Source organism: Triplophysa rosa, linkage group LG11 (genome assembly GCF_024868665.1).
Source record: "Triplophysa rosa linkage group LG11, Trosa_1v2, whole genome shotgun sequence".
In the NCBI taxonomy this organism is placed as follows: domain Eukaryota; kingdom Metazoa; phylum Chordata; class Actinopteri; order Cypriniformes; family Nemacheilidae; genus Triplophysa; species Triplophysa rosa.
This window is the reverse complement of record NC_079900.1, coordinates 26,699,028-26,709,202: the sequence shown is the minus strand read 5'-3', so window position 1 is coordinate 26,709,202 and position 10,175 is coordinate 26,699,028. Positions and strand designations below refer to the sequence as shown.

The following is a 10,175-nucleotide window of genomic DNA, read 5'->3' as shown; positions in this document are numbered from 1 at the left end:
GACGACGTAGACTCCGTTCACGTAAAAGTACACGACAGTCTCCTTCGGTAGGTAATCCGTGGCACATTTCAACCGTTATAGTTCCATACTCGGAATTTGTGCCATGTCTAGCGGCACTGTTGAGTATTTGCTTACGTCTCATTTTTCTAATACATATTTATAGATTAAGAGAGATTAATCATTAACACATTCATCATTTATTAGTGCTAACGTTACGTTACTTAATAAAGTCCGCATACATGGAAACCGCGATTTGTTGGGAAGTTGCGGCGCTGCGCAGACGGATTGGCGTATGTACCGCGAGATCAGAATGCTCCTTATGCTTTCCATTAGCTCTCGCGATAGTTGATGTTATACGCCGATCGAGTGCAGTCGAACACACCTATTCAGATGCGTATTAAAGTTCTGATTGGAGGTTCGGAGTGCGAATGAAGTGTGTCGTCATGGCCGCGCTTAGCATCGATTGGTCGCTCTTTCGCGTCAATCACGGATGTACACGCCCTTTCGTAATGCAGCATGGGGGAAAGATGGTAAAAAAATGAAGGATTCGTTGCGGAAAAAAGGCTCAATATCAAAGTAGAACAAACGATTCCTGCGCATTTACGGATGGGTAAGTACGTCATGTTCTATTCGCGGAGTTTTACAGTGAGTATATTAAGTATTTGGGTGAATCTGTCAGAAAATTTGTGCGTGAGGGTCAGGAGCACATTGCAGCAATATGAACGCCACGTTCGCTTTGTGGGGTGGCTCAAGTCAGGAAGTGAAGCTCTTCATATCAGCCGTAAACATGCAGCAAACACACGACAGGACTCGATGTAATTACACTATTATTAATGGGGCTGATGTGCGTTACTGTCAGCGACAGCTAGAGTAGATGCTAATGTAGCATGTTAGCTTCCAGCTGTAATCGCTTCATGTGGACTGAAACACACTAGCGCAAACCTCACTCATGTACACTCGTGTGTGTGCGCGCGTTCGTGGTTAACAAGTTTCAGCTAACTGTAAGGCTGTAGGTTCCCAATCCCATGTATGGCCTTGTCCCAAATGGCGCACTTGCGGTCTCGTGGACTTAAATTGCGCGTTCTCGCCAAGTCTACGAGTATGTAGGGTGTCCCATTTGTCTTTTTAGCGCTCAGAAGTCTGCTCGCGAGCGCCTCCTTTGTGCCCTCGATGCGGTCTTCGGCGAAGCCCGCATTGATGCAGACTCCACTGAAGTCCCCTACCCAGGTATCCTTGCGAACGCCCAATCACAGAACGGATGGGAGGAGTGTCGTGGATGTCAGACATATACGTAAACATGACGGATACATTTTTAGATGTATGTTTTGATAAAATTCTAAATTAATTTATTAATTAGTTAGTTACTTATTCATATTATTGCTTATTTAGTTTCTATTAAGCCAGCTATTCAAGAATAAAAACTTTTAATGCAGTGCATTTTCTTACTTAAGGTAATAAGCCAGGTTTTGTTGTAGATTTATATCTAGTTGTCTCTGGGCTCTGTAAAGCTGAACAACACAGCTTCTGTATTATAGAGAAATACTAAATCAGAATCAGAATCAGAAGAGCTTTATTGCCAAGTGTGCTTGCACACACAAGGAATTTTCTTTGGTGTTGGAAGCTTCTAGTACAGACATTCAACACAATGACAATACAATATAATACGATTTACAGTCTAAAACATTCTAAATTGTGCATATATAAATAACAACATATATGCATATTAAGAACACATTATGCACATTAAGTAGGCTATAGTGTAAACAAATTAATAAATATACATTCATGACAAATGAATGCATTACAAACATAAGTATCTATTGCATAATGCTCGGGTGGCATATCAACATATGAAATACAAACATATGAAATACAGAACAATAAAAACCGGCAGCTCCAGTCCCAAATAACAACAATGGGACAACAAGTGGTCGACTTCACACGGCGCTGCGCAGACTGATCAGCTAATGACAACAAAGTACCGCGAGAGTGATTAGAAAGCACCGCTTGCTCTTTCAAAAAGCACTCCCATGTACCCTTATGGACTCGTGCCTAGTGCCCTATAGGTCTGCACTTCCTGACATCACCAAGTGTGGACTCGGAGGAGGTCCACAAGACCGGAGTGCACCATTTGGGACAGGGCCAAAGTTAGTTTTCATCTATTAATCATCCTTGTGACGTCCTTGATCACTGGAGAATAGTGATCATATAAGTGTAATTACTGTGAATCACATCAGCAGTAAGTTACCTAAATATCTTTTTACCATAAACTGTGTGCATAATGCTGTCAGTAGGTACTTTTGTAAATATCATCATCATTATTATTCTTATTAATTAAATCAGATTTGCTGGATTAATATGCGGATATTGTGCAGTAGATTGTTACGTGTTAGTTCCCATCTATTATCATCCTTCTATTACCATCTTATATGCAGACTATATTGCTGTCTAGGTATGTCAGTGTTTCCCCTACCATTACCTGATGGAGGCGCCCCGCCCCGCCCCACCCCGCCCCTACAACGGCACTTCCCGCCCGCTTGAAGGTCAAGTTATTTAAATGTTTTATGTTGGGTTAGATCACAAGAGAAGTCATTTAAGGTTATCTTTCCTATATAACATGTCTATACCTTGTTATCGTATTAAACAAACTAAATAGCATTATGTTATTTACATGGCGGCATGTCATTTCTGATTCTACGTGGTCGCGTAGCCTTTACAATTCTCCTCTGCTCTCTGTATTGAGTTCTGACCCGATGCACGCGCACACACACACACACACACACACACACACACACACACACACACACACACACACGTGCGCTCACATACACCGGTAAGCACACTTTCACCAGTGGACAGAGAGCGCGTGTGGGAAAATATGTCGCGTCAACCACCTGAAAAGCAGATTAAAAAAATTGCGTTTTTAAACGCTCCCAGGGTGGTGAAAATACGCATGCCCTGCCCCTGACTACAGGGTTTTTCCTTGCTCAAAATGAGGCGGAGGTGGTGCCATCCTGATCTTGTACACACACACGTAGGCCTACCGTACCTTTAAGTGGCTTAATCAAAGTGACTTTGAGTAAAATTAGATAAAAATGACAACCATTAAGTTATATAAAACATTACTTTTATTCAACCAAACAGAAATGTTTTTTTAATAAAATAAAGCTTTTCTATCATTTTCAACTAACTTTTCAGCCCACAATAGCCAACTGAATTAACCAGTCTTACTAAATGAGCAAAGCTCATTCACATCTTGCATTCTCTGTGGTTCACTTTAAATGATTCAAGGATCTCTTATATTCGCTAGTGACTAAAAAGTTCAATAGTTTAAATGAATCTGTTCAAATGAGTCATTCGTGTGCGAGTCGTTCTGAACGCAATGTGCGTTCATACTGGCGAACTCGCTGTGTACAGTATACGCTGATTCAACGATCCAACTGCACAGCTAAAGACATTACAAAGATGTACGTCATGTTAACTTAATAAATTTCAGGAAATTAAACGTACTTGGATCAGTGGCGTAACTTTGTTTTGAAAAGTGGTGGGGACAAAGACGACACAAACAATACTTTAATAAATTGTTTCTGTATGAACTCGTTGGGAATATTCATGGTCGTCACAAGCGCGAAACATGTAGGTGACTCCTCAAGAAAACAGTATAAAAACTGCGCCGCTTTATCGATGGCTTCAGTGGTGTAACATTAGTGCGAAAGACGCATGACAAGTAATATTGATACTGCCGTGAAGCAAGTTCGAATCCGCTGATCTCACTATTCTAAATTTTCACATCACATATCAGATCTGCTTCCATTTGTTTTTAAACTATATCATGTTTTCATCAATATATAATTTAAAGCATGTTGTGCTTTATTTTATGTAAGGATGGCTGTTGCCGTACGTAATTAAACGTATTAATTCGTGATTAAACAAAAACTACTGAAACGAATGTGTTTTCCCCATGTTAAAAATTTGGTGTTTGACAACCCCCTGCTAATAAGGACAAACATTCAAGTATACAGGGGAAACAGATGGAAAATAATATCTTTAAAAAATCATATTTTCACTAATTACTACGGGCATTGCCTGATAGGCTACAAATATACAACAAACTTTCCAAATTTTGTTTTGAACTCATGAAACTACAAAGTTGTGACTTTTTCCATTTATTGGAGTTTTCTATCAATTATCAAAATGTAATTAATCTTGCAATAGGCGATAGCAACCGCATGTCGAGAACAATAAGGACGAATATTTAGCACCAAAGTGCAATTAAGCGCAAAATGTTTGGTACATGTATGACTTGAACAGCCATTTTCACATATTTTCATAATTTTATTAAAAATAAATACTTTTACAATCTGATATGTGATAGGGAAAAAGTTCAGCAAACAGCAGTCGCGAACCCACGACGACGTAAAGCAGGTAACACTTGCTTTACGCTCTATGCCACCGGAGCAGTGAAGTTTTGTGTGCCTTTCTTACATTTTGTCTATTCCAATCTGAAACTGATGGGCTGAGTTAGTATAAATAGCCTCTGTTTACAAAGCGGGCTACTTGCATGGTAAATAGACGCTCCGTATTTTTTATTTCTTACAATAAGTGGTGGGGACAAAATTGACTTTGGCAAAAAGTGGTGGGGACATGACCCACCCATCCACCCGCAAATTACGCCTATGACTTGGATGCAAAACAAACAGCCGTGAAACACAGGCTGGCTCTTGTTCTGCAACTCTTTTTAGCGCCTCAGTGTGCCGATAACGAAACAGCGCCTCCGCTGTGGCGTAATGTCGCAACTGCAGTTACAAATGACAGTCTGTTAATGCACACAGCATTTCTTGTGAAGACTCACAACATCATTTTGGCGAGAGCCTGAGGTGGCACGACATTTTATGGAGGTGGCCGCCTCCAATTTCTCTATGCAGGAAAAACCCTGGACTAGCAACAGTCAAGTTACCACCGGATGACAGGTTTTCACCTTATCCTTCCTTCCATCCGGACCGCAAGACATAATGAACCATTAAAAAAAATCTTTCTGTGGTTTCAATTGAGCAGCGCGTCTACATAACTGAGATGTACACATCATGCGCACTCAGGGACATTTATGTTGATTATATTTTGCAGCTATATCCTCTAATATCTTTATTTAGCAACAAACGCTTCATTTGAACCCTTTCCGCTCCGTGAGCGCTGCTTCTCCAGCCAAAGACACGTCGCATATAAAGACCTGCAGACACCAATAGCAGGTAAATAAATGGACACATTTCCTGTAACACTTAAGTAAATGAAAATGCAGCAGTAATAAAGTATTTTTAGCTGTCAGTAGGGTTGGGTACCGGACTCGGTACTTTTAAGGGCACCGACCGAATTACGTCGGTACTACCGAGTATCGATTCACATTAAATCAATCGGTGCCAAATTTCAGTACTTGAGAACGCATCGGGTACTGCGCGTGAGCAGGTACGAGAGAGAGAGAGAGAGAGAGAGAGAGAGAAAATTTTACTTCACACAAAGCGAAACTAAAACCGCTAATAAAGCAGGCTGTCCTTATCAACATACAAAATGAAAATAAACACTTGACTCTACATATGGTTATCATATTTATATTATTTATTTCACTCGCTCTTGTTTAGAAAATTAAGCATACAATTGCGTTAAGGAAATGTGCGCTCAGACGCAGCCGGCACGCACACACATAACACTGCGCTGAACATTTAAGTTTGTTAAGGCGCTTTGTGTTTTCTGTCCACCAATGAATAAAATCATCTCATGAAGTCCTGAAACAAAGTTATTAGTGACAGATTAGAGCAGTCGATGGAAAGAGGTGAGTGAGGCCAACCGTCAAGGTGCAGTTTAAAGCTGTGAACAGCGCCGCAGGAGACTGATGCACATTTACATTATGTATTATTGTATGATCAACATTATATATTTATTAGTGCTGTCAATCGATTAAAAAAATTAATCGGATTAATCACACATTTTCTGTGATTAATCACACATAACAATAATATTTTAAAATATACTTTGACATTTGAATAATTTCACATTTAATCTTCAAATTGATGTAGAAACAACATACAGTATTTCTTTAACAGCGTCATTTTATGAATGAAAAAAAAACATTTTGATATTAGTACTGTAACTGATGTCTCTATTAAATTGATTATTTTAACATTAATTATAGCCATTCAACAATATAATTGAGAGCTATCATGAAATATACAGAAATTGAAGGAAGTTCTCAAACACTTTACAGTCTTTAATGCTAAATTATAAATTAAATGCAGAAGAATTCTCATTAAAGCTACAAAATCACATTGATTTCTTCTTTTATTTTGTTCTTTGATTAACATTAGTGACAGGAGTCACAGCAGCACGTTTAAGAACGTGGCCCCTTTAAGAGCTGTCTCAGTACGCAGATCTGACCGTCACCGCACTCCCATTTTCACAACTCTTTGCATTCATTTAAGATTTTATTTTACACTTTGAAGTCTTGCTTAAGAAAATGCTAGACAAAACGGGCTTTCTGACATAATCTTGTATGGTTTTATCCATTCAAGCACGAAAGAGAACTTAACATGGATGCGCTGTCTGACCGAGATTCACCGACGCAGCCTTCAGCCCATGACTGTTTACACCAGACTGGACCTCGCGTTGCGTTTTGCCGCGTCCCACAGTTTAGAAGCTGTCTATCTTCATTGAACGCGTCAAAGCAACTGTTTAACATCGCGCTTAAGTGGTTTAAAAGCCTGTACACGAATAAGAGCGTGATTACATAATGTAACGCTAGACAAAAAATGTCAAAACAAACGGATGCTGCGTTAATTGCGTTAAATATTTTTCGCGCGTTAATTTGAAAAAATTAATCGCATGCGTTAACAGCCCTAATATTTATATGTAATTCTTTCAGTATCTCTGTTAAAAATGTATATTACAAGTCAATCTGTTATTTTCAGTAATGATGCTGTTAAAAATATTTTTGTAGACTTTTCAAGTTTTGTTTTTCTGTATTTTCTAATGGTCTGTTAATGGTGGAGGCCTCATGGTTTAGGTAAATTATCACACTGCATGAATAAATGATTATGTGTGTGAGGAGGAAATAGAATAAGCTGGTTGTAATAGTTATTTCTATAGTCTTTTTGTTAAATTTCAACAAAATGTTTGAATTGAGAGGTTTGGACCTTTTTTCACTGAAATAAGTAAAGTACCGAAAAAAGGTACTGTTTGGTATCGGCACCGAATTCCAGGTACTGTTTTGGTACCGGTACCGGCTAAAAAGTGAACGGTACCCAACCCTAGCTATCAGTCAGTTTACTGTTTGCTATATAGCTTTGTGACAGATTATAAAACATAACGTCTTGTATCTACATATAGCATTTATGATAATAATAGCATAAATAATCAGCATGTTATAAGAGCATTTCATTGTGAATCATGTTTTAATTGGAAAGAATATTTAGAATCAGTTCTAATATGAATCGCATGGAAAGGCTGTTAGTAACTTTGTAAGTACTCCTGCTCATGATATATTTATTTCAGTTGTTACAGTTTGTTGTCAGTAGTTTATTAAAATATTAAAATAGACAACTGGGACTTCGCTTCAGCACCAGAGCCAACATCACATTCTCTGTCCGGACCTCCGCCGCAAAAAAAATATAGAGACCGCACCCCCCCCCAAGCCTTAGACCTAGGGGAAACACTGTATGTACACTAGTTAGGGTTTTGACACAGCCGCAATGTGTCAGAAGCTGAAGCGTGGTTCACACATGAAGGGATTTGCTCACCCCACAGATGAGTGAGTTCAGGGGCCGCTTGCATAAACTGCTTAGACTAGTCTTACTGTGCGTTCAGACCGCCACCGTTGGGAGCGTCAAAGTGGCCGGAAGTCATTCATTTTCAATGTGAGCCAGCGGCGAGGAGCGGCGCAGCGCAGCGCATCTTGGCCGTGCAAGGAGAGTTGAAATCAGGTCAACTTTATGGTAATGAGCTATGACGCGGTTTGGCGGCAACCAATGTAGAAGTCCATCGCTTGAGATGATTCCAGAGAAAGCAGCCCTGTAAATTTTGGTTCCGACCACATTAGTTCCCAAGCAAAATGGAGGAGAAGTTGGTAATTGCTGTGGCGGGTTTCCCAATCCTATACGACGCGTCCCTGTTTGCGTACAGGGACATAAATAAATAAAAATTATGCGTGGACCAAGGTGTCTGAGATTGTTTGTTTTCCTGGTGAGTTGCTGATGATGTGCATTAACGTTATACATTTTCTGTAAATAAGCGGGAATTTCATGCTAACTTTAGCGCCAGAGCATGCAAAACAGTGTTACTGCTGCAGAATATTAAATAAACTATTTATATGCAACAACAGAACGCTTGTTTTCCAGCGGGAATGAAATTCATTTGCTCAAAATAACACCGCTTTGACCAACTGCATTAAAGCTAACGTTACACTTCGACCAGGAGAGTTTGTAATGTAGGTTGCACACAAATTAATGTTAATTAAAGACCAAGGCTAGTAAATGTCTCCTATAATGTGAAATTAGACTAGCACTTAACCATGAACACAAAAGCCACACCACACAAATGGCTTTTAATTGGTTTATTTCGTTAGCAAACGTGTAACTACAATAAAGTTCTTTCCACCGATCAATTTCTTGTGGTCAGTCTGCACAAGATCAACAAGCTTGTTTGCTTGCGGCCCCTTTAAATAAAGATAAGATTTCGATCTACGTCAGTGTCAGCGCGCCCAAGACTCTTTCTACAGCGTTGTTGGCAGGGCGGCCAGAGCGATTTTTGACGCTCTCGACGGCGGCGGTCTGAACGCACAGTTAGAAGTATCACTATTTAAATAATATAATATAGCTCAGTCCAATTAATCTTAGTACATAAAAAGGATAGATTGGCTAACTGAACTATAAAAATAAGACGATTAGTCTAACTAATGCTAGTCAGTAGCTGATATTATACAGATGCTCAGTCAACAACAATTAAATCTTATTCTACTACTCGATTATTTCAACTCTGGTATAATCTTTTGTTAGAACTACTATGAACGATGATTCTCCACAAAAGGATGATTTTGATTAGCAAAGGACTGCTGAACGATTAATCGAAATCGAATCGCAATCGCGATGTGAGACGTTGCGATTTGCTAATCGCAAGAGGCTGCGATGTGGAAACGATGTGAAATTAATAAAACCGTCTGTTCCAAGCCCGCTTTGAGTGGCATTCTTGCTAACCAACAGAGTGAGCGCACCTCCGTTATGCCTAATCAAAAAAAAAAAAACAGAAAGCGGGAGAGAGAGAGAGTGTGTTATTATGGCATCTGCAGAGTCAGATCGATCATATTAGGCAAATAAATACTAAAGAACCATCCAATTCAGAAGACCCACACACGCCTGTGTTATACTCGCTCTCTTCCCGCGTTGCGCGTCTTGCGGACGAGCCGTTTAAACTTGACGCGCACACATAGCCCGTTTCATACTCGCTCGTCTCGCGGACGAGCCGTTTAAACTTGATGCCACACATAGCCTGTTTCATACTCGCGATCGTTGCGCGTTCGCGGACGAGCCGTTTAAACTTGAGCGCACACAGCCTGTTTCATACTCGCGCGATCTTCCCCGCGTTGCGCGTCTGCGGACGAGCCGTTTAAACTTGATGCGCACACATAGCCTGTTTCATACTCGCGCGACCCTCTTCCCCCGTTGCGCGTCTCGCGGACGAGCCGTTTAAACTTGATGCGCACACATAGCCTGTTTCATACTCGCGCGACTCTTCCGCGTTGCGCGTCTAGCGGACGAGCCGTTTAAACTTGAGCGCACACATAGCCTGTTTCATACTCGCACGTCTCTGCCCCGCGTTGCGCGTCTCGTGGACGAGCCGTTTAAACTTGATGCGCACACACAGCCTGTTGCCTTGACGCACGCGCGCACCCTGTGTCAACTCACGCCTAGCTCCGCGTTTCAAACAAATGTAAATTCTATCTAACTGTTTTGCTAATTTCACTTGGATGAAATTAAACATTCAGCACATTTTCTACTTGTTTTAAAAAATCCCACATACTTAAAAAATAATAAATCAGCCTATGTAACCTATGAACTATTTTAATAATTCACTAACACAATAGAAAATGTTATGGATTTAAGGGTTACAATGGGAGTTGTATTTGTTTTAATGGA

The 10,175-nt window shown here is 40.2% G+C and overlaps 1 protein-coding gene across 2 annotated transcripts in view; it reads left to right on the top strand.

The window, feature by feature from the left end:
- The first annotated feature begins 476 nt into the window (after positions 1–476).
- Positions 477–10,175, top strand: part of usp36 (ubiquitin specific peptidase 36) — a 32,039-nt gene continuing 22,340 nt past the window's right edge. The window contains exons 1-2 of one of the 2 annotated variants that reach the window (XM_057345841.1): positions 493–610; positions 2,453–5,246. The gene's annotated coding sequence lies outside the window, so the exon portion shown is untranslated. Of the gene's footprint in view, positions 611–2,452; positions 5,247–10,175 lie in introns of both variants that reach the window. The other variant, XM_057345840.1, reaches the window with a different exon arrangement.